Genomic DNA, 25,093 nt, shown 5'->3' with positions numbered 1-25,093 from the left:
CTACATATAAATGCAATATTAGGCAACGTACGTTCAATCTGTTATTTCGAGTCCATAGACTAGTTCTTCCTCCTCATAGAGGGCGTTCTGCTCAATCTGGGGCATCCTGCTCTGCTCCAGAGCCGCTCGTACGGCCGGTGACAAGCGGTTTTCGGCCGCTTGAATGCGGTTGTCGTCCGAATGCTTGGCGAACTGCGTCGAATAGAGTCCCAGGGTGATGTCCATCGTTGTCATGGTCGTCAGAATTGCTGAATACCCTTCCTTGAAGCTGCTCACTGCCAGAAAAGTCGCAATCTCCACAGTGTTCGCACCAGAATGCAAATGCTTGGGGGCTAACTTCAAAACACACGCGTTCAAACTTTCATTTGAATTTTGTGTGTTTTCTCCCAAGCACCGGTACAATAACTCGTCCTCCTAATGAAAAAACTGGTGCGTGAAAAAGGCACATTCAGGCAGGTGCATTTTTTTTTTTGTTCAACCGCGAATAACAAACATTTCCGTTCCGTATTCGGAAAAATTGTTTCAGGGATGGATTCTAAACACTTTTATGGATCCAAAAATGTGATTTTAAAAAAATCGATTTTTTGAACCGAAAGATAGTAAACCTCCCCTTAAAGAGCGGAGTGCCGATGAACGTCGTTAAAGTTGATCATTTGTTGCGGTTCTCAGGAATAAGTTTCCTTTTGTGAGTGTTAGATATGCGCTTCATAGTGAAGTAAAATTTTATTTCAGTATATCTATCTTCGCGCGCTCTCTCTCTCTCTCTCTCTCTCTCTCTCTCTCTCTCTCTCTCTCTTTCTGTGAATGCGCAGGTTTGCTTTCCACTGCGCGTTCGATGGCTTGCTCTCTCTCGAAATGGCGTGGGACTTGGTCACTGGAGTGTAGAGGGTTTCCACTGGTCGTTAAGGGGGTCATTCGTCAATAGGCGCAGTCCCTTTACAGATCCCGCCTCCAGAAGCCCCCTTTACCAACGACCACTTAACCTCGAATCACGCAAGACGCCAACCGCCGTTGGCTGTGCGTTGAAGTGCCGATGAAGCCTTCTGCGCCAGCCACGATCTTGTGAACTCGAGCTATTAGGTAGTCGATCTGTCCCGCTCTTCTTCCACACGTGCCGGCCAACTGTTGGCGGCGTGATGGCTTTTTAGCGCTGCAGGACGTCCGCTCTGTATGGAAAGCAGCCTGATGTCACTGTGTGGCGCTGCCATTACGCATATCGGTCGGAATGAGCTGATTTGTTAGCGACTGCAAAACGCGGCCGTTTCATCAAGTTAATGCACTCCATGGGCGGGCCGGGCCTCGTCTTCTGATCTGATTCAATGAAATGGGATCGCTTCGCTAATGACGCCCACGCCGATGGTGCGCCTCGCTTTACGGCTTCGGTTATCCTATTTCCGGAGGGCAGTAACTGACAGAAATACGGTCAGAAGAGACTGTAATGGTATTTCGGTAGTGCACTGAAAGGGCTGCTGAACTAAATATTGAATGCGAATGAAGTTGTTCCACCGTTATTTGTTGCTGTATGCTAACTGGTTGATGAGAGCATTCTACTCAACCCCATTCTGCAGTTGCATCTCCTCCACAAGTAAAAGAAATGATTCTTTTCTAGTCTTCTCTTAATGTGGATGCAGTTTCAACTGTTTATAGTCGAGACTTTTAAGATATATCACCTTAAACAGTAAGAAGTGTTTCTCATGTTCTGGTATAAGAAAATGTAAAATTGTAATTATTATTGAGTGTTTTTAGTAACACATGATTCACTTGTGCTGCATCCAGAGTTTGATTTCTCTGTCTCTGTCTCTGTCTCTGTCTGTCTCTCTCTCTCTCTCTCGATTGCGCAGATTCATACGTATTTTCAAGTTTACCATTTAATTATCTAAATTCATGCTGAATTTTTTGTTAGCAGTTAACAAAATGCACGATAAATGTAACGGGAGGAATCATAAAGAGGTACATAATTGTGTAGATTTGGAATTGATAACCTTTCAGTGTAGTATCTGCTATACTACTATTGACATAAGCGATTATTTTTGGTGTGTATATGCACTCCTTACACGAACGGATATATTATGAAAAATACTGATCGCATCGTTTGTCTGCAAAAACAAAGAGTTGTTGACTTCATTCGCAGTAGCGCTGTGTTATTTTTTTTAAGGAAACCAATTCATGAACGATGATTTACACAAAGTAGTACGTATGGGAAATACGTACGACAGTAACGCCGAACTTCAATCAGTGGCACGTAAATATGTTCAAGCTTTTAAAATGACCCAGGGAAAACTACACCTGTAGTGCGGTTGTTAAAAACTCGTAAAATTATTGTGGCGCTGAGTTAAAAAATTGTTAGTGCCAACGGTCAAAAGACGGGAAAACGCGAAACCACGAACACGCTGCACAATATGAACATGTACTTAAAAATAATATTAGTGGACCACAATAACATTGTAATTAAGAAATGGCATAGAGTAAAGTTGCACCTATGATGGTACAGAAGCGACGAAACACTTTTGGGAAAAGTAATTAAGAATAGTTCTCTATTTGTGAAAATAGACAAATACTTGTCCTATCGTTGTTACTGCATGGAAGGTAACTGTTGAGCAATGCAAACGAAAGAAAACTAGAGGTGGATGTCGTTTATTTGCTGCATGTCGAGGTACGGTGTGTGTGAATGAGAGGTACTTCACACTTCAGAAATATTTTACAAATGAGCTGTCAAGAGTTATTTTCTAAGATTCTTTATTTAAACTAGGAGCTGTTTCGGAAATTTTCTTTTCCAAGATTCCCGTATTTTTTAGGGTATTCGAAGAATACTGTCACGTACTTGACACAGAGAGTAAAAATATCTACATTTGTTTTGCATAGTGCGAATATTGTTGTCAGTTACAGTGGGTCACAAATTATTTGGCTTAGGGCTTACCTATGAAGTGAAACAGAGGCGAGTTGCGAAGAGGGAAGTTTCACCGGGGGATCCTGTCTGGGTGTGAATCTGGATCCCCTGGTGAAACTTTCCGCTTCACGACCCGAAAGTCTGCCGCTTCGCTGAGGACCTGAGACACCCTCGGAGACGCTGAGATGGCCGTCCGCGGCGGACTGCTGCTCCAGCGGGTGCGTAAGTCACTGAGCTAGCGCGCGCTGACCTGCCGCCAGTAGGGCGCCACTAGTCCTGCAGTAGTTGTAGTAAACCCATCCTCTCCATGCACAGGGAGTATGCTGGAAAACGACAGGAACGTGCTCCAATACGTATGATAATTGACACAAATTATTTGACGGAGAATATAGTTAATTACACCTTACCTTTAAATATCGACCCTGCAACAGTAGAGAAGGAAGTTCGAATACTGGTACTACAGAATTATGTTTCCATGGTGAGAGGACTGGAGCGAGATAGACTGTCACGTGAAGGTAGCTGGGTGGGACGTGTTGGACATTTAGCGGTTCTGGTTTGGTGATGTCGACGCTTAATGGCCCGAAGGTGTTACGCTAACCACTCACCACTCCGTACCGACATCGAAATAACGCCCAGGCAGAGGGAAGATACAGCTGCTGGTCGGCATCGTCCTGTAACCTGGGCCGCAGCACGGGATTTGTTAGCTGGAGCCGGCCGCGGTGGTCTAGCGGTTCTGGCGCTGCAGTCCGGAACCGCGGGTCTGCTACGGTCGCAGGTTCGAATCCTGCCTCGGGCATGGGTGTGTGTGATGTCCTTAGGTTAGTTAGGTTTAAGTAGTTCTAAGTTCTAGGGGACTTACGACATAAGATGTTGAGTCCCATAGTGCTCAGAGCCTGAAATGCCCTGTTAGCTGGAATGTGGTCGAATTAAATCTGATGATGCTGACAGAACTGGATTAAGAAATTAGAAACTAATGGAGGTAGACTCGTGTTGCTATTTGGGTAGCAAAATAACTGGTGATCCCTGAAATAGAGAACACGTAAGATGCAGACTCACGGGAGCAAGAAATGTGTTTGTGAAAAACATCGAGGTATAAACATAGAATATAAATTTAAGTGTGGAAGCTCAATGTCGGAGAGCTTTAAAATAAAGAGGAAGTCTTCTCAACGATTCTGTTCAGCATGTTGGTTCAAATGGCTCTGAACACTATGAGACTTAACATCTATGGTCATCAGTCCCATAGAACTTAGAACTACTTAAACCTAACTAACCTAAGGACTGTACACAACACCCAGTCATCACGAGTCAGACAAAATCGCTGACCCCGCCAGGAATCGAACCCGGGCGCGGGAAGCGAGAACGCTACCGCAGTTCGGCATGTAGCTGAGCGAAGTCGTCAAACGGTGGAGATAGCCGGTCAGAATCTTGGCTATTGAAGATGTACAAACGGGGTACAATATAAAACATAAAACCAAAGTAGCCTGCCTCGCACCTGCCGATGATAAGGCAAGGCTGCATTTTGCCGATAAGGCATGTCTAGGTTAGAACGAAGGAAATGCAAACATGGCAGTGTAGTTGCTGTAAAAGTTGGCCTCAAGATTGCGTACAATAAGATCAAGGTGCTGAGTACAGAGACCAAATGGAAGGGTGAAGATCAAGCGGTGAAGAATACGAACAACTTCCGTTACCTGGCGAAAACGTAACCAATAAGAGCACGACAGGAGAGTCGGAAACTCTGCAGGAACGACGGAATCCTACAAAGACAACATATTTAAAGAAATGACGTATTTCAACAATCAGAAATACCTCATTTTACGCAATGGAGAAGACCACATTGGGCAAAAGGGTCTGAGGTGGAGGAGGAACGAAAGATCTTGTGAGACACCAGGAGCACGAGGAAAATACATAGATGAAAGGCAGGAGCTGTTTGAGGGCTGTCAATCAGTTTAAAGCATGTTACACAAGAGAACACTGAGATTTCCCGTGTTGCTGCTGCCATTCCTGCCCTTAGGGCAACAATGCGCAATTTGTTTTTCTTGCTTCATTTATATTGTAGTTGCAGAAGTATGCATTTTTTTGTAGCTGTAATTGGGTTGCATTACTAAAGTGCTGAAAATAGACCATACTATTAGTGATGAAGCGTGCATAGAAATATGCCTCTACATAATGCTCATGTTGCATGTAATATGAATTTACCATTGCAACCATTCCCCACTCCTGGAAGACATTCGTTTGTGGTGTAAAGTATCACCGCGTGTGTTTTCTTACAGTACATGTGGAACATAGAGAACCGTTGTGTACCTATTATGGGCAGTCTAGTTCGTCACCCCGACTTTGGAATTATCCTGGAAATCTATGCAATAAACAGGCGACTTCATATTTTCCCCTTTTTTTATCATAGATGAGTTATTTTTTATGTTAAACGCACGGTCTCCCCCCCCCCCCCCCTCTCTCTCTCTCTCTCTCTCTCTCTCTCTCTCTCTCTCTCTCTCTCTCTCTCTCTCTCTCTCTCACTCTCTCGCTCGCTCGCTCGCTCAGGAAGGACGAAAGTATCCCTTGATCCATTCGGCCTGTACCGAGATCACTATCAAAAATCCTAACTAGTGGACACCTTGACCTCCCCTTCAACCACAAATACAACGTATCCTTCACTATGCGAAAGTATCCCTTGATCCATTCGGCCTGTACCGAGATCACTATCAAAAATCCTAACTAGTGGACACCTTGACCTCCCCTTCGACCACAAATACAACGTATTCTTCACTGTGCTCTTACTTTCATAAACAAACCATTTTCATTTTACAAAAGACCCAGTTCATTCACAGTTTGAGTGTGTGACACACAAAATTGCCGAGTGTCGTCAGTTGACTTACGCATTTATTGTCCAAGATAGTCGAACTAATACTGCCCCACCGGCCTGCGTTCCTAGCGCTGTGCTTATTTCGAACAGCCGTTTACGTATATTGGATAAGACCAGCAGGCTGCAGCACATGTTTCATCCGACGAGGCGACTCGTATCCATCGATTCACCGTCCAATTTCGATGATCGAATGCTCATGGCAATTGTGATGAAGCACATCGTTGTGTCAACGTGGTGAACACTTGGAGGTCGTCTTCTGCGGAAACCCATGTTCAACAGTTTGAGCTGGACTGTGCGCTCCTCAGAAGTTGCTCCTGCACCAGCAGTCTTCAGACCTGCCACAGTCGCCGCCTATCCTGTTTTCCGGAGCAGATAACCTCAACGTCCTGTGAAGAGACATGGACGCCAAACATCTTGTCGCCTACTCGGGGTTTCAGCGCCCTTCAGTCCCTTTCCATAGGTTTATCACGCAAGAAACACGAGGATAACCGATACCGAAAAGCTTCGTTTCCAGTTGCTCTTTGCGATGCGCCGGGCCATAACAATACCGCCGTTTCTGAAAGTCTCTTCCGCCAATCGATTCTTCATTTCTCACCGCGCCACGTGCCCGCAGTGCCGACAGACTGGATTACGTCTAGCGTGGACGCAGATCAGTGTTCTGGCTCATCAGTGTTTTGTTAAAGTGTTCACTTCGCCATCCTCTTCTTATGCTTAGTTTCTCTCCCCATCCAAACCCAGGAAACATTTAGATGCATCTGTGCTCAAAATAGATACAAGATTTATCAGTGGAAGTTCACTAGTCTGTGTGTCGAAGTGGAGAGGGCGTTACAGTAACATAATCATCACGTAATGATGAATTTTTTGACTGGTTTTGTCGTAGCAACGCTTTGTTTCGTAATGCATGTTTGACGCTTTGCTGTTAGCGACATTATTATTATTATTATTATTATTATTATTATTATTATTGTAGTTTTTGTTTAAAAATCTTAATATTTGCGTTCTGCTTCTAATCCTCATTTGTCTCTTTGTTTCAGGTAAGTATCAGAACATGCGTTAGTGGGAGTACTGTGTCCATCTACGAATTAGTATCGTTGACGCTAAAGGGTAAGAGCGCGTGTTTTCCTAGGCAAGTATAAGGATGTTTTGCCAAGTATCCCAGTGAGACTTGTCGATACATCATTGTATGATAGTAGCATTCAAAGCTAAGCGTTGTTCTACAGAAAGTGTCATATCCTCAGGCCGATCTTAAAATTCGTACTGTCCAGTGTTTGGTTTGAGTTCTTAATCTCCGAATTCATAGAGTTATCGAGCCGTGACTGTATTCACTATTTCCAATAGAAAAGCTGTTGCGTAAAAATGAGGCGACACAATAAAATGGTTATGAAATTAATTTTAAAATATCATTATTACTTTCTACCTCTGGAATGTTACTACATGCAAGGCAATGCTCATCACTGGTTATTAAGTATCAACTCTCTTTCCGTAAGTAATAATCATGAATTTGTTGATAGCAGACAGCTGTCGTATCGTGACTAATTAAATCTACGTATGACCAGCATTAAATGACAAATAGACTTCTTAATGCAGATCATTTTGAGGACTTATAGCTTATGTGCTAACAGATAGCGACGCGCACTTACATAGACTCACTTATTAACATATGAGACTTTTCTTCTCTGCCTTCAGAGTGGCCCATTAGTGACAGGAAGTACTGGCTGCTTTAAAAAACTGTTCAATGTTACGCACGATTCAAAAGAGTGCCTATCAGTTAGTTACATGTCCGGTAAATAATAATCATCATCAAACATTAGTGTGTGAATCATATTAATCAAACAATAACTATACTTATTTCTTCAACATATTTATAGTGTTATGTGCTAGCCATTTAAAAATTTGTAACTGGATACTTGTCTCTCTTTAAGAAGGCCTTATCTAGCAATTATTATAGAGAAACCACATTCATTGAGTGTGGAGACGCTGTTGATTTCTGTCTAACGTACAGCTTCCTTAGGACGGTTTTGAAAGGGGTTAAAAGTATTGTATTGGACTTCTTCCTATGGCAGAGTCATTCACTTGGGGTTATTGCAAATCATTTTCCTCCTGCTGCCACATTTATGAATACACCTTTCTTACTCTGAAAATCAAATTACTTTCAGACAACAGATTTCACCGGTGGATAAATGTACCATGAAACTGTGGTTAGTAGTCTCAACCGCTAAAACGGATATACGCGAGACAACCCACTGAATTTTGTTGATGGTGTTTTGTGTTATAAATACTTTTTGTATACCGGAGGAGCTTGCCAAAAATATTAACTCATATAGAATCAATGAATAAAAACATGTTAAATATTGGAACTCGCTGATTTCATGTCTCTAAAGTTGGCAGTTAATTATTAATGAACTGAAAGTTGTAGCTGATTTTCTGTCTCATTTCCCCATTTTCTTCTTACGTCAGTATGACTTGGAAGAACTTCAGTGCTGTTTGTCTCTTATTGTTCTTACAGCAAATCAACTAGAGGCTGGGCATATTTGAGTGCAAAACGGAACGAGCTGTCGTGACACAGCAAATACTAATAGCGATGACACGTAGACTGATCGACGTTAGATGGCTGTTTGCTTTGCAGCTGTAGCACTAGCAGCTATTGACAATCACGGCAGTGCGCCTGGATGACAGTGATTTCAATCGTATTGTGTACTGTAGTGATACGTGGTTCCACAGCGTCATTTCTGACCGGGATTACGTTTCTTCATGGCCTTCAAAACGGAATGAACGAACAGAGCCCAGAAGTTCATTCGTCGGTGGTAAAGATAACGTTCTCTAATATTTTCCTTAGCCAATGCGATACTAGAATCACTTAAGAGACACAAAATATAGGCTACTAGACCATGACGCCTCAAACCTCTTTCTTTCTCCACAACACGTTATTGGAGTGCAGGAGTTTATAAAGGCACAGATATTGTTCGCAGCCGTTTGCAGAAAGAGAACTAAATCTCAGACTAGGCGCAAGACATCACAAGATCGCTTACACTGTAATCACGGTTTCCTTGTTGATGTGGCTTGCCTGTCTGAGACAGTAAATACCTAAAATAAGGAATGGGAGCTGAGCGACACGTTTGGTTGCCATGAGAACACAGCAGAGATGGTAAAATGTCGAATTGGGAGATAGTGTACGCAAGTCCTGTGAGTCGCCAGTACATCTAATTGAAACTTCTCGGGGTTTCCCTGGCAGGTGCTTAATGTCGCTCGTATACCAAATGCTTTCGGTGTTCCCCCCACACAGTTACGTTTTAGCTACGTATTGACGGTGCTGTCCATGCGTAGCTTCCTTTTTCTTCATTTTTATTTAAATTACCCACGTGTGGCGGGCTGACAGAGGATACAACCACTCTCTAGCCAAAGGTTTTGATAGATCAACAAAAAAATTTAATTATTTAAAATACAGATTGTTCTTTTAAATGTATATAAAGCTGAAAATTTTTATGATTAAAAGTGTTGATGAATTCACATAAAAAGTTAGAATGTTATCAGATGATCATGATGGTATAGAAAATTATAATGCTGGTGGTGCATGAATGTTGTTGACTGTATTGAGTTCCTGTGGAACGACAGTAAGGAACTAACAAGGAGAGGGCCTGACATTTGTGTCACCAATTTTGATGAAGTTTTGCAAGGACGCTCTATATCGAAAATAAAGACATACGTGTTTCGGCTTTCTGCTAGACACTCCGTAATTTTTGGAAAAAAAAAATCGAGGTGAAATTGTTGTTGTTGTTGTTGTTGTTGTTGTTGTTGTGGTCTTCAGTCCTGAGACTGGTTTGCTGCAGCTCTCCATGCCACTCTATCCCGTCCAAGCTTCTTCATCTCCCAGTACCTACCGCAACCTACATCCTTTTGAATCTGCTTAGTGTATTCATCTCTTGGTCTCCCTCTACGATTTTTACCCTACACGCTGCCCTCCAACACTAAATTGGTGATCCCTTGATGCCTCAGAACATGTCCTACCAAGCGATCCCTTCTTCTAGTCAAGTTGTGCCACAAACTTCTCTTCTCCCCAATCCTATTCAATACTTCATTAGTTATGTGATCTACCCATCTAATCTTCAGCATTCTTCTGTAGCACCACATTTCAAAAGCTTCTATTCTCTTCTTGTCCAAACTATTTACCGTCCATGTTTCACTTCCATACATGGCCACACTCCATACAAATACTTTCAGAAACGACTTCCTGACACTTAAATCTATACTCGATGTAAACAAATTTCTCTTTTTTCGGAAACGCTTTCCTTGCCATTGCCAGTCTACATTTTATACCCTCTCTACTTCGACCATCACCAGTTATTTAGCTCCCCAAATCGCAAAACTCCTTTACTGCTTTAAGTGTCTCATTTCCTAATCTAATTCCCTCAGCATCACGCGACTTAATTCGACTACATTCCATTATCTTCGTTTTGCTTTTGTTGATGTTTATCTTATACCCTCCTTTCAAGACACTATGAAAGAGTGAGGTGAAATTAGATGACAGAAAATCGTATTTTCATTGTCACACATCGAAAGACCGCCAAAAAATATTATTTTATTAATATAATATGGAATCCAAAGTAAATAATGTTAGAGGTACGAACATATTTGTGGTTTCATCTTGCAGCTAGGGTACCAGTTAGTGTGTGGAGCATATAGGAAGCGGTCAATGTGTTGGAACCAAACTGCTGGTTCGTATTCGGTTCTTGTTCATGAATTTTCTATTCGATTTTTTTTTCGGTGAATCTGATAATGGGAATACCTGTCGTCCTCTTTGTCGAAATAAACCCTCGAGAAGTTGACTATGTTCATCGTGATGCATGATTGCGCTAGATAGGACTTTCGTAGATGATGATGATGGTCAGCCGACCTGCAGTGTGAAAGTGATACTAACGAAATATACCTCTCTTTGTCAACTATGTGACGTTTACGTTTTCCAACAGGTAAAGAATTTCAACGCACGTCTTCAGAATTATGCGACGTAACAGCAGAGCTGAGAATTGGATTATGCGACCGGTGCTATAAAAGTTCATGCGTTGGTCCACAACCAGTTGCCAAAGACTGTCTTTGAAGATATGCTTTTATGTGCTTGGTACGCCACCAAATTGACATCTGATAGAACTCGTTGCAGCAACACGAATGAGATATGATTTCCACTACGAATGTGCCGGAAAACATGTCAATACGGCGAGATTTCATTCTTGTGTTGCGAATGGTGCTAGAAATATTTATATTTGGCCTTTTCACCGCACTGTTTGCGAGAACGCTCACGAATAGACCTTTAGTTAGGGTTACGTAATAATGTTCCTTAGGCGTGATTTCGTACTGTGTATCAAGATGAAAATAACTGTCAATACACTATTATATATAGTACTTCGATTATTGATCGTACCTCCGGATGTTTTACTTCAAAACAATATGAAATGAGAAAAAGCCACAACCAAGAATCGAGCACGGACTAGCAATTTGGTAGTAAAGTGCCTGACCGCTCCACTGCCGACTACGCTCTGCTAAACACCGTGAATGATGGGCATCCAAGCTACAGCATTAAAAATACAAAAACGTGAATAACTCGAACTTCGTTATCTTTCGACTCCATATAATGTTAATAAACAAATTTTGCATCATCTTTGACCTCGGGTATTTTTTTCCCAAAAACTAGGAAGCGCAGAAGCACGTGCGTCTTCATTTTAAACAGAGAACGTCCTTGCAAACCTTCATCAATGTCTGTGTCCCACATGTCAAACCCTCGTATGTTGTTCTGCGAAAGGAGGGAAGAAATGGAAGGATGGAATGAGGTGGAGCGTTGTTGACGAGGGATAATTGTAAGGATGTGTCTCCGGACTAGTTTCATCGATGGGTAATGGCAGTTGGTTGAAGTTCAGGTGGGAGATGACTGATACAGCCGAGAGGTGCATGGACCATACGATATGGGACTACTGGGTCAGCGTGGTACTGTATTGATGTTTGTTTGGTAGGATGCTGGGTGCCGCGGCTGGGCTTTCCAAGGAACATACTGGGTCCGAGGGTTCTCCAAGGTAGTGGGAAGTGCACGAGCTGGCGTAAGATGCGGATTGGGGAAATGAGAGGGATGTGTAAGACTATGCGGAGTGCACGTGTTTCTGGAATTTCACGAGATTTGTAGAATTTAGGAGATAAAGAGATCCAGGCAACAGTGGCGTAAGTTAGGGTGGGGTGTATGCGGGTTTTATATGCGAGGATAACAGGAAGAGAAAAAAGGTCGAGGTGCGGCGTGTTAGTAGTTGCTTACTTTTTAAGTTGTCGTTGTTCACTGCCATGTATTGAGGCATTATTTTCACACAGCGTTTTCGTGGTGGCCTGGTTCCCAACCACACTCACCACTAGGCAGCCGCTTTTATTTGGGTTGTTACCTGCTGTTTTACTTTCGGTGACTTTTTTTATGCATTCGTCCACAATCGTGACTAATTTTACTATTCTGACAACTTGCCTGCAAAGACGATACTAATAAGTTTCGTTTCCGCCCCCTTTTCCCTTCGCAGATCGCTCTCCGTTTCATACATATTCAGGCGATGACCACAGTTACACAACTAGAAAAATTAAACGCGTGCAAATGAATTCGTTATCTCGGCACAGAATCTTTGGAGCTTGTAAGCTGTGTCGCATGTAGTACCTCCTGCATAGAATGCGCGGTTATATCCAGGGTGTACATTCAGATTCGCGTTTCTAATTGGCACAGGCAGGCACGCTGGGGCAGCGGTCTTTGCCGGGTCGTGTCGTCGCGACGCGCGTGCGTCGTAAATAAGCGACGGCGGAGTGTGGTGCAGCGCATGTATATGGATGCGGCATGTTTAATGCAGGCGCGTGTTTATGGGCCCGCGGGCGCTGGCGGAGCCGGCTGACCCCTGACCCGGCGCCGGCCGAACGCCGCCGGACGCAGCCGAGTCGAGCCGAAGCGCGCGTCCGCCGCCCCCCCCCCCCCCCCCACCTTCCTAATGAGATGCGCCGCCCGGACTCGTTCCGGGAAGGCGACCCGACCCGCAGCTGCGCCCGCCGACGCTCTTGCTCCCAGCTGTTTGTCTCTGCCTCCGCTTCTGCCGCCGTGTGTAGCCGGCATAAGCAACACACGGCCCTGATGCGCCGTCGGGCCGAGACCACACAGCCCCTATAGTTGTACCCAGATTCAGGGCACTGTAGTTTCTCCGTATCCTCGTGCCCCAAGGAAACGCTAACGTTGCAGCTGTTGCAGCGACTGTGCGACCGTGATCCAGCCGGTCGATATTATTATAGGGTGAAAAGTATTTAAACCTACAAACCCTGGGAGGTTGTAGGGGACATCAATACAAATATTTTCCCCTAATGTCATTTTTACCTATGAGGATTATTTAAACCGGTGGAGGCCGTATTACCTACTTCAGTTGTAGGCAACTGCTGTCCACCAATGTAGTAGTGCATTATCTCTGTTTACTAATGGAGCGATACACCTAGAATGAGTAAACTAATATTGTTGGTGCGCACTAAGTAGCGCACCGCAACGGACGAGCAGCACAGCGGGTGTATCAACAACAATATCCTAATCGCCGTATCCCGCATCATACGACCTTTGTTGCTGTGTACCAACGTCTGCGTTGGACCGGGTCATTTAGCATATTACTTGGGCAGGAGTGCCGTCGCACGGTAAGAACGCTGGAATTTGAGGAAGCTGTCTTGCAGCATGTGGAGCGGGATCCTTCAATCAGCACTCGTGCAATTTCACGTAACATGGGGACGAATCAGACGAATGTAAGAACAGTCCTTCGAGAGCAGTTGTTACGTCCATTTCACGTACAGCGTGTCCACAACCAGGAACCAGTTGATTATCCACCCAGATCACAGTTTTCGCAGTGGTACCTGGAACAGTGTGAAATGCATCCTACATTTCCATCCTCTATGTTGTTTGCCGATGAAGCAACGTTCGGGCGTGATGGAGTCTTCATCATGCACAATTCGCGTGTTTGGAATGAGGATAACCCACATGCCACACTTGCTAACGCTCTTCAAGTGCTGTTCTTTGTTAACGTGTGGGCGGGTGTTATTGGGTACTGTTTAATTGGGCCGTATCTGCTACCTAGGCCATTAAATGGCAGGCACTATTAAAATTTTCTCGCCAGAGCATTGCCAGAATTGCTGGAAGACGTCCCGCTACCTACGAGACAACGCATGTGGTTCCAGCATGACGGGGCGCCGGCACATTTCAGTCGTCGTGTGCGTCGATTCCTGGACCGACGGTTCCCAGAAACGTGGATGGGCAGAGGTGGTCCTGTACCACGGCCTACTCTATCCCCAGATATGTCCCCTCTGGACTTTTTTGTCTGGGGAGAGATGCGCAACCTTGTTTACGCAACTCCTGTTGCATCAGAAGAGAATCTGGTTGCCCGGATAATAACAGCAGCAGCAGCAGGAACAATTCAGGATACTCCTGGGGTTTTGCCCGTGTCAAGCAGAACATGATCCGACGGTGTAATCTTTGTTTACGTGTCAATGGAGGCATTTTTGAAAATCTGCTGTAATTGAAATTGGATTGTGTTAATGTGTTGTCTCTTGGTCATAAAAAACTGGAAAAGTGTTTGTTGGTTAAATTAATCTGCCGCCAGAGAAATCTTCCTCTACCGGTTTAAATAATCCTCATAGGAAAAAATGACATTAGGGAAAAATATTTGTTTTGATGTCCCCTACAACCTCCCAGAGTTCGTCGGTTTAAATACTCTTCACCCTGTATAAAGAAAATACGAAGACTACTTTTTTCCCGATTGGTCGCTAAATTAAAACCTCAGTGAAAATCCTACGAAGCTTTGCGCAGATTTCTTAGTGTTCTAGTAAGCCCGACGCTCACGTCACGTTGCACGTTTCAGTTCTGAGAGCGCAGTGAGCATAGATGCCTAGAACGATATTCTCCCATAAGGGATGGATGGGGTCGTGCTGTCATAGGATTTCTTAGTGCTCAGCGGTTCTACATGTACGTACATATGCCGCAAGGTACAGTACGGTGCTTGGCAGAGGGTACCGTATACCACTACTAGTCTTCCTCTGCAGACAGAGGAGGGAAAAATGACTGTCTCTATGCCTACTGTCCGACCAGATAGCTGCATGGTAAGCGCGGCGGTCTGTCACGCCAAGGGGCCCGGGTTCGATTCCCGGCTGGGTCGGAGATTTTCTGCGCTCAGGGGCTGTGTGTTGTGTTGTCATCATTATCATTTCATCATCATCAGTGGAAGGCAACGGGAGACCACCACTGGAATCACTTCCGTACTCTCTCTCTGACCTCTCTGACGAGGCTTTCCCCATGACAAGACCTGTCGTAAGGCAGAACACAAAGTTAAGTATGCGTGCTTATGAGCCCCAGTTTCTCGTATCGTATCTTCGTGAAATGTATACTGGCGGCAGCAGAATCGTTCTGTAATGTTTCAAATGCCGGTTCTCTAAATGTTCTCAATAGTGTTTCTCGAAAACGATGTAGACTTGCCTCCAGGTATTTCCATTTGAGTTCCCGAAGCACTCCTCCACACTTCCTTGTGTTAGAACTTATCGGTGTCAAATGTAGTGGCCTGTCTCTGAACTACTTCGGTGTCTTCCTTCAATTCAAGCTGCTGCGGATCCCGAACACTCGAACAATACTCAAGAGTAGCTCGCACTAGCGTCCTATATGTGCTCTCCTTTGCAGATGAACCACAGTCCCAAAATTCTCCAAATAAACCGAAGTCGACCATTCGCCTTCCCTACCAAACTCCTCACATACCCTTTCCATTTCATACCGCTTTGTGTCGTTATGCCCAGGCATTTAAAAGACATCACTGTATCGAGCAGTACCCTACTAATGCTGTATCCGAACATTATTTTGTTTTTCCTACTCATCTGCACCAATCTACATTTTCCTACATTTAGAACCAGTTGCCATTCATCACTAAAAAAAAAAAACTAAAACTAAACTCCTCCCGAACAGGTCATGAAGGCCCAACGGTACCAACCGGCCGCCGTGTCATTCCCAGCCCACAGGCGTCACTGGATGCGGATATGGAGGGGCATGTGGTCGGCACACCTCTCTCTCCGAGACCGGAGCCGCTACTTCTCAATTTGCTTCACAAGGGCTGAATGCATCCCAAGCGGGGCAGACCGGATGGTCACCCATCCAAGTGCTTGCTCAGCCCGACAGCGCTTAACTTCGGTGATCTGACGGGAACCGGTGTTACTACTGCGGCAAGGCCGTTTGCTGCCATTCATAACACCAACTAATAATTTTGTGTAAGTCATCTTGTATCCTCCTCCTATCACTCAATTTCGATACCTGCCCGTACACCACAGCATCATCGCGAGCAACCGCACATTGCTGCCCACCCCGTCCACCAAATCATTTATGTGTATAGAGAACAACAGCGCTCCTGTCACACCTCTCTGGGGCACTCCTGACGATACTCTTGTCTCTGCTGAACATTACGCTGCCGAGGACAGCATACTGAGTTCTATTACTTAAGAAGCCTTCGAGCCACTCACATAACTAAGAACGTACTCCATATGCTCGAACCTACGCTAGCAGACTGCAGTGGCGCACCGTGTCAAACGATTTTCGGAAATCCAGAAAGATGGAATATGCCTGTTGCCCTTCATCCGTAGTTCCTAGAGTTTCGTCTGATTTCCTGTAGCCCATGTACGTAACGGCAAAGTGCGGTAATGGTGCAGGACCGTACGTACTGACATTCGTGACGTAGGCCGCCGGCAAAGGAAGCGACTGACAATCGATGATCTCGTTCAGCGAGTGGATCAGGCGATTAGAGAAAATCGTATATGAAGGGCAATTCAGGACAAGCGAAGAGGATTGTTATCAGCCTTATCCTTCTTCATGACGATGCTTAACGATTGCAGCTGCAACGAAGACGCTCCTTCAGCGTTTTCCACGGGAAGTATTTGGATACCCATTGATTTTCATCTCTTCGCTAGCACGAACCGCTGGCTACGAGGACGAAATTTTGGCTCAGACAACGAGCTGCAGAGCATCGCAGAGTATTGACGGAAAGCGCCTGCGGCTGCCTTCTACGACGAGCGTATTGGAAAGTTGACAGGTGTCTAACTCGGACGGACTGTTATGTAGAGAAACAGATGGAAGGTGCAGCCAAACGTTGCAGCTACAGTTTTTGGCTTTCACTGTCATTCCTTCGGACCTTCGAAGGGAAAAAAATAGCCCTTGAATTACGGGAAGGAAAGTAGTAGCTGAAGAGGAAATGAAAGATGCGATACTGCATTACCGAATGACCTAAGTTCAAACAAGGCACGTGGAGTGGATGGCATTCCCTCCGAAATACTCAAATACTTGGGACAGCCAGCCATGACAAAACTATTCCACTTGACTTGCAGCCGACCGCGGTGGCCGTGCGGTTCTGGGCGCTACAGTCCGGACCCGCGGGACTGCTACGGTCGCAGGTTCGAATCCTGCCTCGGGCATGGATGTGTGTGATGTCTTTAGGTTAGTTAGGTTTAAGTAGTTCTAAGTTCTAGGGGACTGATGACCTAAGATGTTAAGTCCCATAGTGCTCAGAGCCATTTGAACCATTTTTTTGACTTGCAAGATGGAGAACGTGCAGATTACCCTCAGACTTAGAGAAGTGATAATACTTCCAGTTCCAAAGAAGTTACGTCCTGACACGTGTGAGTGTTAAAGAACCATCAATGTAGTAAGTCATGGTCGCAAAACTACTGACACTATTTATCTGCAGAAGATTGAAAAGACTGATGGATGCCGATGCTTGGGAAGATCAGCCAGTGTTCCGCAAAGATGTAGGCAAACGTGAGGCGATAGTGACCCTACGGCTTGACAGACAACTTGAAAAACATGTTCATAGTATTTATGGATTTATTGCAATATTTCGATAATGTTAATTGGGGTACATTCTTTGGAATTCTGTAAGTTGCAGTGATCAAATACTGGGAACGAAAGATTATCTACAGCTTGGAGAGAAATACAGTAAGAGTTGAACGGCATGGAAGGGAAGCAGTCGTTCAGAATGGAGTGAGAGGCTTTTTTAGTCTGTCCCCAATATTATTCACTCTGTACGTGGAGCAAGTGATGAGGGAAACGAAGAGAAGATTCAGAAAGGGGATTAAATTTGAGGGGGGGAGGGGGAAATAGAGGCTTTTGAGGTTTGTAGATACATTGTGATCCTGCCAGAAACAGGGAAGGACGACCAAGAGCAATTGAACGTTGTGAATAGCGTCTTGAGAAGAGGTTATGAGAGGAATAAAAACAAAGTAAAACAAGGGTAACGCAAGGCAGTCCAGTTCAGTCAGGCGATACCAAGATCATTACATTAGGAAATGAGATATTAAAAATAGGTGAGATTTGATATGTAGACAGAAAAGTAACTGATTATAAACTAAAGTAAAGAAGAGATAAGACAGACGGGCAATAGCAAGAAATGCTTTTGTGAAAAAAGTATGTCATATGCTAGGAAAGTCTTTCCTGAAGGCAGTTGTCCCGAGTGTAGCCTTGTACACAACTGCAGTGCGAACACTAAAGAGCGTAGATAATAAGAGCTTTAGAGACGTGGTGCTACAGGAGAATGCTGAAGATCAGTTGCGCAGATCGAAAAGCTAATGAAGAGTCCGGGGATCGAGATAGAGATAAATAAATTTATGGCACAGTCTCCATAAAGGAATAGATCTGTTAATATGACTCTTATGACGATAGGACACATCCTGAGGGATCGGGGAATCATCAGTTTGATAATGGAGAGAAGCGTGCTTGTGTATGTCTGGTGGGGTAGGGGGATGGGTGGGAGGAAATTCCAGAGCGAGACAAAGAAGTGACTCCAGTAAAAAGGCGCCAATGGAAATAAGCTACATTAGCTAAACCGAGATAAAGAGGCTTGTGCAGAGTAGGGTACTGTGGCAGCAAATGATTCTTCGAACTGAAAACCTTAACAACAACACTGAAGAACATTCCTTTGAGTACGTTCTATACACTCTTAAGTAAATAAAAAAATATCCACCACGAAGGAATTATCCGAATGGGACGGAAATTAGTTGGCGCGATGTACGTGTAGAGATAAACAAACGATTACAATTTCAGAAAAATGGGTGATTTTTTTCAAGAGAAAAAGTTCCACAGATTGAACAAGTCAGTAAATAAAGCGTAGGTCCACCTCTGGCCCTTATGCAAGCAGCTATTCAGATTGTTATTGACTGATAAAGTTGTATGTCCTCCTGAGGGACATCGTGCCAGAATCTGTCCAGCTGGCGCGTTACATCGTCAAAATCCCGAACTGGTTGGAGCTCCGTGCCGATAATGCTCCAAACATTCTTAACTGGGGAGAGATTCTGCAGCCTTTGTGGCCAAGGTAGGGTTTGGGAAGCATCAAGACAAGCAGTAGAAACTCTCGCCGCGTGCGTGTGGGCGTTGTCTTGCCGAAATGTAAGTCTGGGATGGCTTGTTGTGAAGGGTAACGAAACGGGGCGCATAATATCGTCGACGTACCCCTGTGCCGCAAGGGTGCCGCTAGTCTTCGTGCATGCCAAACCTTATCTTGGTCGGCAAGGTCGCTGGATCTCTCTCCAACTGGAACGTCTGGAGCATTATGGGAGTGGCAAGCCAACCAGCTCGGGATTTTGGCGATCTAACGCGCAAGTTGGACAGAACTCGGCACGAAATTCGTCTGGAAGACATCCTACAACTCCTATTAGTCATAGCCATGCTAAAGAACAGCTCGCATAAGGGCCAGAGGTGGACCAACGTGCTATTGACTTGAATTTGTGAAGCTTTGTCTCTTAAGTAAATCATTGTTTGTCTCTTACATGTACAACACATCTACTGATTTCCGTTCCATTCGGATAATTCATTCGTGGTGCGCTTTGTGTTTTAGTGTACTTGTTTTGTTTGCCCATCATGCAGATACTACATGTCTTGGAGGGAACGGGTGTCTCGCACGGTGTGGCCCATGAAAACGAATGAGAGCGAATCTGCTTCGAGCTCGCAGAGGAAACGCACCTTCCAATGTAAATTTCAGTCTACGTCCCGTGCATAAGTCCTCGCTAACTAGTCGGTGCCAAAATATAGATAAAATTGTAAAAATGTGCCTAAGTAGTGTAGTTGGGAGTCGAGCCTGTATCCAAGTGATCTGACCGGCCTTATGGCGCCTAGACTACAACCATTTCCGGTTGTAAGGGACCGATGACCGTAGCAGTCTGGTCCCTTTAATCCCACAAACCAACCAACCATTTCCGGTTGTAGATACTTCTGCCACACTTCTTTGCAGCCTGCATCCTTTGAAACAACCGTTGTGTGAAGTTTCTTGTGGTAGGTCGATCGTGTGTCGCTGTGTGAAGACTGGGCTCCAGCAGGCAGCAACGAGCGAGTCCGTATCCAGTGTCTCGTGTGACGCGTAATAGTTCTTTTCTTTTTTTCGTATAGGATTCCTTCAGCTGTCTTCTGCTTCTCGAATTCGCCCCGCGCTTTGCTTGGTTCGTATTGCGCCAGCCGCCAGATGTAACCACGAAATCAGAAGCAGTCGTGAAATGCGGTAAAGCACCTTAGTTCAGAGAGACAATTGGGCGAGTCTCACTTTCTCTGTTGCTTTGTATAATCCGTAAAACGTTCCCGTATGACTAAGTTGCGGCAGCGTACGGTGTTCAATTCAGTATCACCAGAAGAGATCCAAACGCCATTTCGGAGAGCTCATTCTACTTACACTGCCGGGAAAGAAACGACACGGGGCAAGCCCTGTCAGAATTTTCACATGCACTCAAATTTTATTGTAGAAACAATATATACAGAGTACATGAAATGATACCACTCGTAGATCAATGTTTAAAGTAATTATAAGATACCGTTTGTGGATTTTTCCTGAAACACTCATACACGGTGCAGCCTCGAAGGGTGGCAGTGCAGGCACCGATTATTTCCTTGCGATGCGTTGCTCCTCACCTGCTCGACCTTCTCGACTAGCGCTGTAATAGTTGTGGGCTTGACGACTTGTAAGAGTCGCCGGTCGCTGTGGCCGAGCAGTTCTAGGCGCTTCGGTCCGAAACTACGGTCGCAGGTTCGAATCCTGCCTCGGGCATGGATGTGTGTGATGTCCTTAGGTTAGTTAGGTTTTAAGTAGTTCTAAGTTCTAGCGGACTGCTGACCTTAGATGTTACGTCCCATAGTGCTCAGAGCCATTTGAACTTGTTAGAGTCACTTGTCATCTCATCGTGCCTCACAGCTGCTCGATCGAAGACACGTCCGGCTAGCTTGCTGGCCAGGAAAGTCGCTGCTTGTCTTGAAGAAAGCACATAGAGTTCCACGGGCAGCGTATGAGCAAGCATTTACCCCGTTGGAACAGCGCGTGACCTCCCTGGTTGCAAGCAAGACAGAGGAACTGGTCGGACAGCATTCTGCACTTACCGAGCGCTGACCAGCGCACCCTTCACAAACAGGAAAGGTGCAAGATAAGTTGTAGCTTACTGCGAGCCATTCAGTCCAGCAGGTGATTGATTGCACAAGTGAACCGTGCACGCCTATGCTGTATCGTGTGTGGGGAAACAGGCTAGAGTTGGGCATTCTCACAGTCCCACTGCTAGCTACCGGTTTGCGACAGCTTATGTTGACACTTAAGTGCTCACATTTGGTCTCGTGCGCTTTTGCAGATGCACGATATGCACTGCTGCGCTTCGGTACGACTATATTAATGGGCGTCTAGCGTGAAAGTCCACATCTGGTGCTACACCTCCAGCTTGTATAGTAATTCTCTCAAAGGACCCTCCCACCTCTCGAATGACGATAGTTTCCAGTGTCTCAAACTGGCTCAATTGGCTGTAGGAAACGAGAGTTTCTCTCCGAGGCACGGCGCCTGGTTGAGCTACAGGTTTGCACCACACTGAGGCCACCGACCTTTGCTTAGAAAGAGAAGACACTGAACGTGACTCGGTAGCTACGCCATTCCGCCATCTGCTGGCTGACGACGTCAAAGCTATTACCTGTACTTCTCGTATCCCTCAGGGCGCATTGCGGTCATCGAATAAAAATCGACGTCTCTCCAGGTAGTCGGTATGGTTTCCGACAGTGTATAAGGGGGAAAAAAACTCCTGCTATTGCTGAACCTCCTTCAGTGACGAATCATCGACTTTTCATGGATCAGTCCATATACCTTTCGGTTATTATCTACAGTGAGCACACTTGCACCCGGCGAACGGTCTAGCCGACGGGAGGCCCTAGTCACACGACATTTACATTTATTTAGTCCCATTTCACACATGACGATCACATTTCGTGAAGCAGTGAGTTTTCGAATTACATGGCTAAACATTCCGTAGTGATTTCCCAACGTACAATACCTTAAAATTCCCTGTTTTCCATGCCTAATAGCTTGAAGTCAGCTGAGGGTAGGACACATCCTCTGATAATAATAGGAAACTGTAATGTGCCCCAGCTTCTATCGTGCTAGCGCAAATCGGATCGGAATTAGAATGCGTATTCTTCAAAACTAATGAGTATGTTAATAGATTTCTTCCTAAACCGAGAAAATTATTGATTACTCGTCAGTGACTGATGAGTAACAGTAAAACAATAAAAAAATTACTACCGTAGGTTCTTCATACAAAAGAGTGTGGATCCATTGGCTAACGCATTTTTTGTCTTAGAAAGTGGGTTGAATTTTGGTTCCGCTATCGAATTGCATAATATGAAAACGCCTCAGATGTTCAGACCTCGACAACAGCCCAAGTTAGGCCGAGTCAAACACACAACTTGATTCATTTCGCATAGTTCCAAGAAAGTGCCCGACAGCTTAATGTTCATACTAAAAAGGTAAAAAAGGCGAAAATACACATCATTACTTTATACGGGGTAACATAAAGAACCGTCGACTCTTTCTCTGTACGTTTTTCGAAACCACATATGTTCCGAGTGAAACTTTGTCTTTCGCGCCATTACGAAGTTCAGTACTGTATTCGAAACGCCGTATCCTTTCAATAAGTAGCCTTACAGTTCTGTTTTAGAAGTATTCAGGATCACTGTTCTCAGGAATAGTGTCTAAGTGCTTCTTGAAATGATCCAAGCCCTTCTCATGAATGTGTTACATGTGACGCACAATAAGAGTACCACCAGATCAGGTTAGCTCATAGACAAGGTAGCTTGGCGTCCCCACGTAACGTGAAAATCTACAGATTCTCATAACCGGTTCGAAATCTTGAGATGTCTTCGAAAAGGCACAGTACCAGAAGGGGCGATCGCTTCGCTGCATGGCTAATACTAATGACTTTCTTATTTTCCTAGGTAGTGAAGCAGGCAACTTTTATTTGGTGCAACATGCTCTGTTTTGGGGCTTTCTAGAACTCTTGGGCATTTCATGAGGGTGAAAGTCTCACAATTGAAACTTTCAATGCTCTGAATTACAGCAGGTGAAAGGCGAAGATCTACAGCAAGGGGGAGGTGGATAGATGATACCAGAGACAGCGCCAGAATGTTGTTGACAAAAGTGAGAGCTTCCAGGAATGTATGGATACATCGGTCATCTTTCTCCAGGAGTCGTAAAATAAGGCATACTGTGTGACAAGGCAATTTGTGGTACTTCACTTGGAACTTTTTTGTTTTCAAAGGGGGAAAAAAACGGTTAAGTTACTACCGCCAAGGCTTCGGTCGAACCTCCATTACGCGATATTTATGACTGAGTGGGGGGGGGGGGGGGTGAGGAGGGCGGGAGAGTGAGTGCTGAAGGCATTGGTACCAAATAAGGAGCAGTTCCCTTCTAATCCCAATCTGTCATCTAGTTATAGATCTTCGTTGGCTTCCCTAAGCCACTTAATGCAAAAGTTCGGATGGTTTCCTTGGAAATGATACTGCCGACTTCCTCTCCCATCCTCCCTCGTAATCCAGTCCTGTGCTGCGTATTTAAATACGACGTCGTCAATGGCGCGTTAAACACTGCTCAAGCTACCTTTTCTTCTTTGCCATATTTATATGGAAATGCATTGTACCTGCCTTGTCGCTCGGACTACGCTTGTATTACTGATTAGCCACAAACAACTCGCTTGCCCTTTGCATAACCTCGATTATCGTGGAAAATGAAGTTTTGTTATCTGGAACAAGTCGGGTGATGCGCATCCCTGGCTTCCAAAAGGTCGCGGGATCGAATCCCTGTCGGACCTTTCACCTCTCAGTGACGTGTCGAGCGGCGTGTGGTTCGTGTTCCACGTTAAACTGTAATCTCCTTTACACGGTAATGTCAGTTGCTTAGGTTATGAACAGGCAAGTAGCCGAAGTGGCGCCCAATTGAAAGGCTTGCGGCAGGCCTTTGAGCCACAGGAAATTAATATCTCGAAGCGTTTATTGGACGTTGTGGATTTCCACGTTACACGCTGTATGCTGTACTGGAACACAATAAGCTTCTGCAGCGGTGTTATGACTGAGAAGTTAAATAACTTCTGGTTGCAACTTTGCCATTTTCGATTGGTTATTTATTATTTTGGTAGTGCACGTAAGAAATCTGATGTATCGCACTTTGCTTAAGCAACTTCAGGTACAACTAAATTTTCCTGTGAATACAGAACTGTTCAGGTTTTCGTGGCCATTTGTTGACAAACTCCCTATTTACTTCTGTCTCGGGTTCTTCGACCGACGTTTGTCTTATGATTTTTCTGACGTTTCGCCAGCACGAGTGGCTGGCATTGTCAAAGCTTCACCCTCCATTGCTAGTGGTGGACTGACTGCAGCCGAGATCACGGCCCTAAACTATTTGTACCTGGTGTGCCAACGTCCAAGGGCGTTTCTGCAGTTACTTCCGATGCTGTTCTGTCATTGCTTTCTGCAACGGCCGTTCGCTACAGCACGGGAGTCAAGGATCCGTTTACCTTGAGGCTTTCTTCTTTGTTGTCGATGCTATTGTCGTGTTCGTGTATTACTATAGCTTCTCTGTACAAGCTGGTGTGGTGCCTCTTCTCTATAGCCAGAACTTCCACGCCGGCGAATTTCACTGTGTGGTCGGCCTCACACAGCGCGTGCTCTGCCACGACCGACTTCTCCACTTGTCGCAACTTGCAGTGTCGCTTATGTTCTGTGATTCTGGTGTTGATTGATCGTCCACACATCTCGACATAAACATTTCCGCATGTGCGTGGTATGCGGTATATTACCGTCACTGCAAGTGGGACCCTTTTCTCTTTTTCAGATCTGAGACACACTTTGATTTTCTTTGTCGGTTAGTAAATATTCTTTACGCCCTTGTTTGCGGAATATACAGCCGACTCCGTGCGTTACTCTGGGACTGAATGGCAGAAAGGCCTTACCCGAAATTTCTGTTTCCGATGTGTCACTTCGCCGAGTGTTTGACTGTGTTACACTTCTA

This window comes from Schistocerca serialis, chromosome 1, assembly GCF_023864345.2.
Source record: "Schistocerca serialis cubense isolate TAMUIC-IGC-003099 chromosome 1, iqSchSeri2.2, whole genome shotgun sequence".
NCBI lineage: Eukaryota > Metazoa > Arthropoda > Insecta > Orthoptera > Acrididae > Schistocerca > Schistocerca serialis.
The sequence above is the reverse complement of the archived record's forward strand: the minus strand, read 5'-3'. Positions refer to the sequence as shown.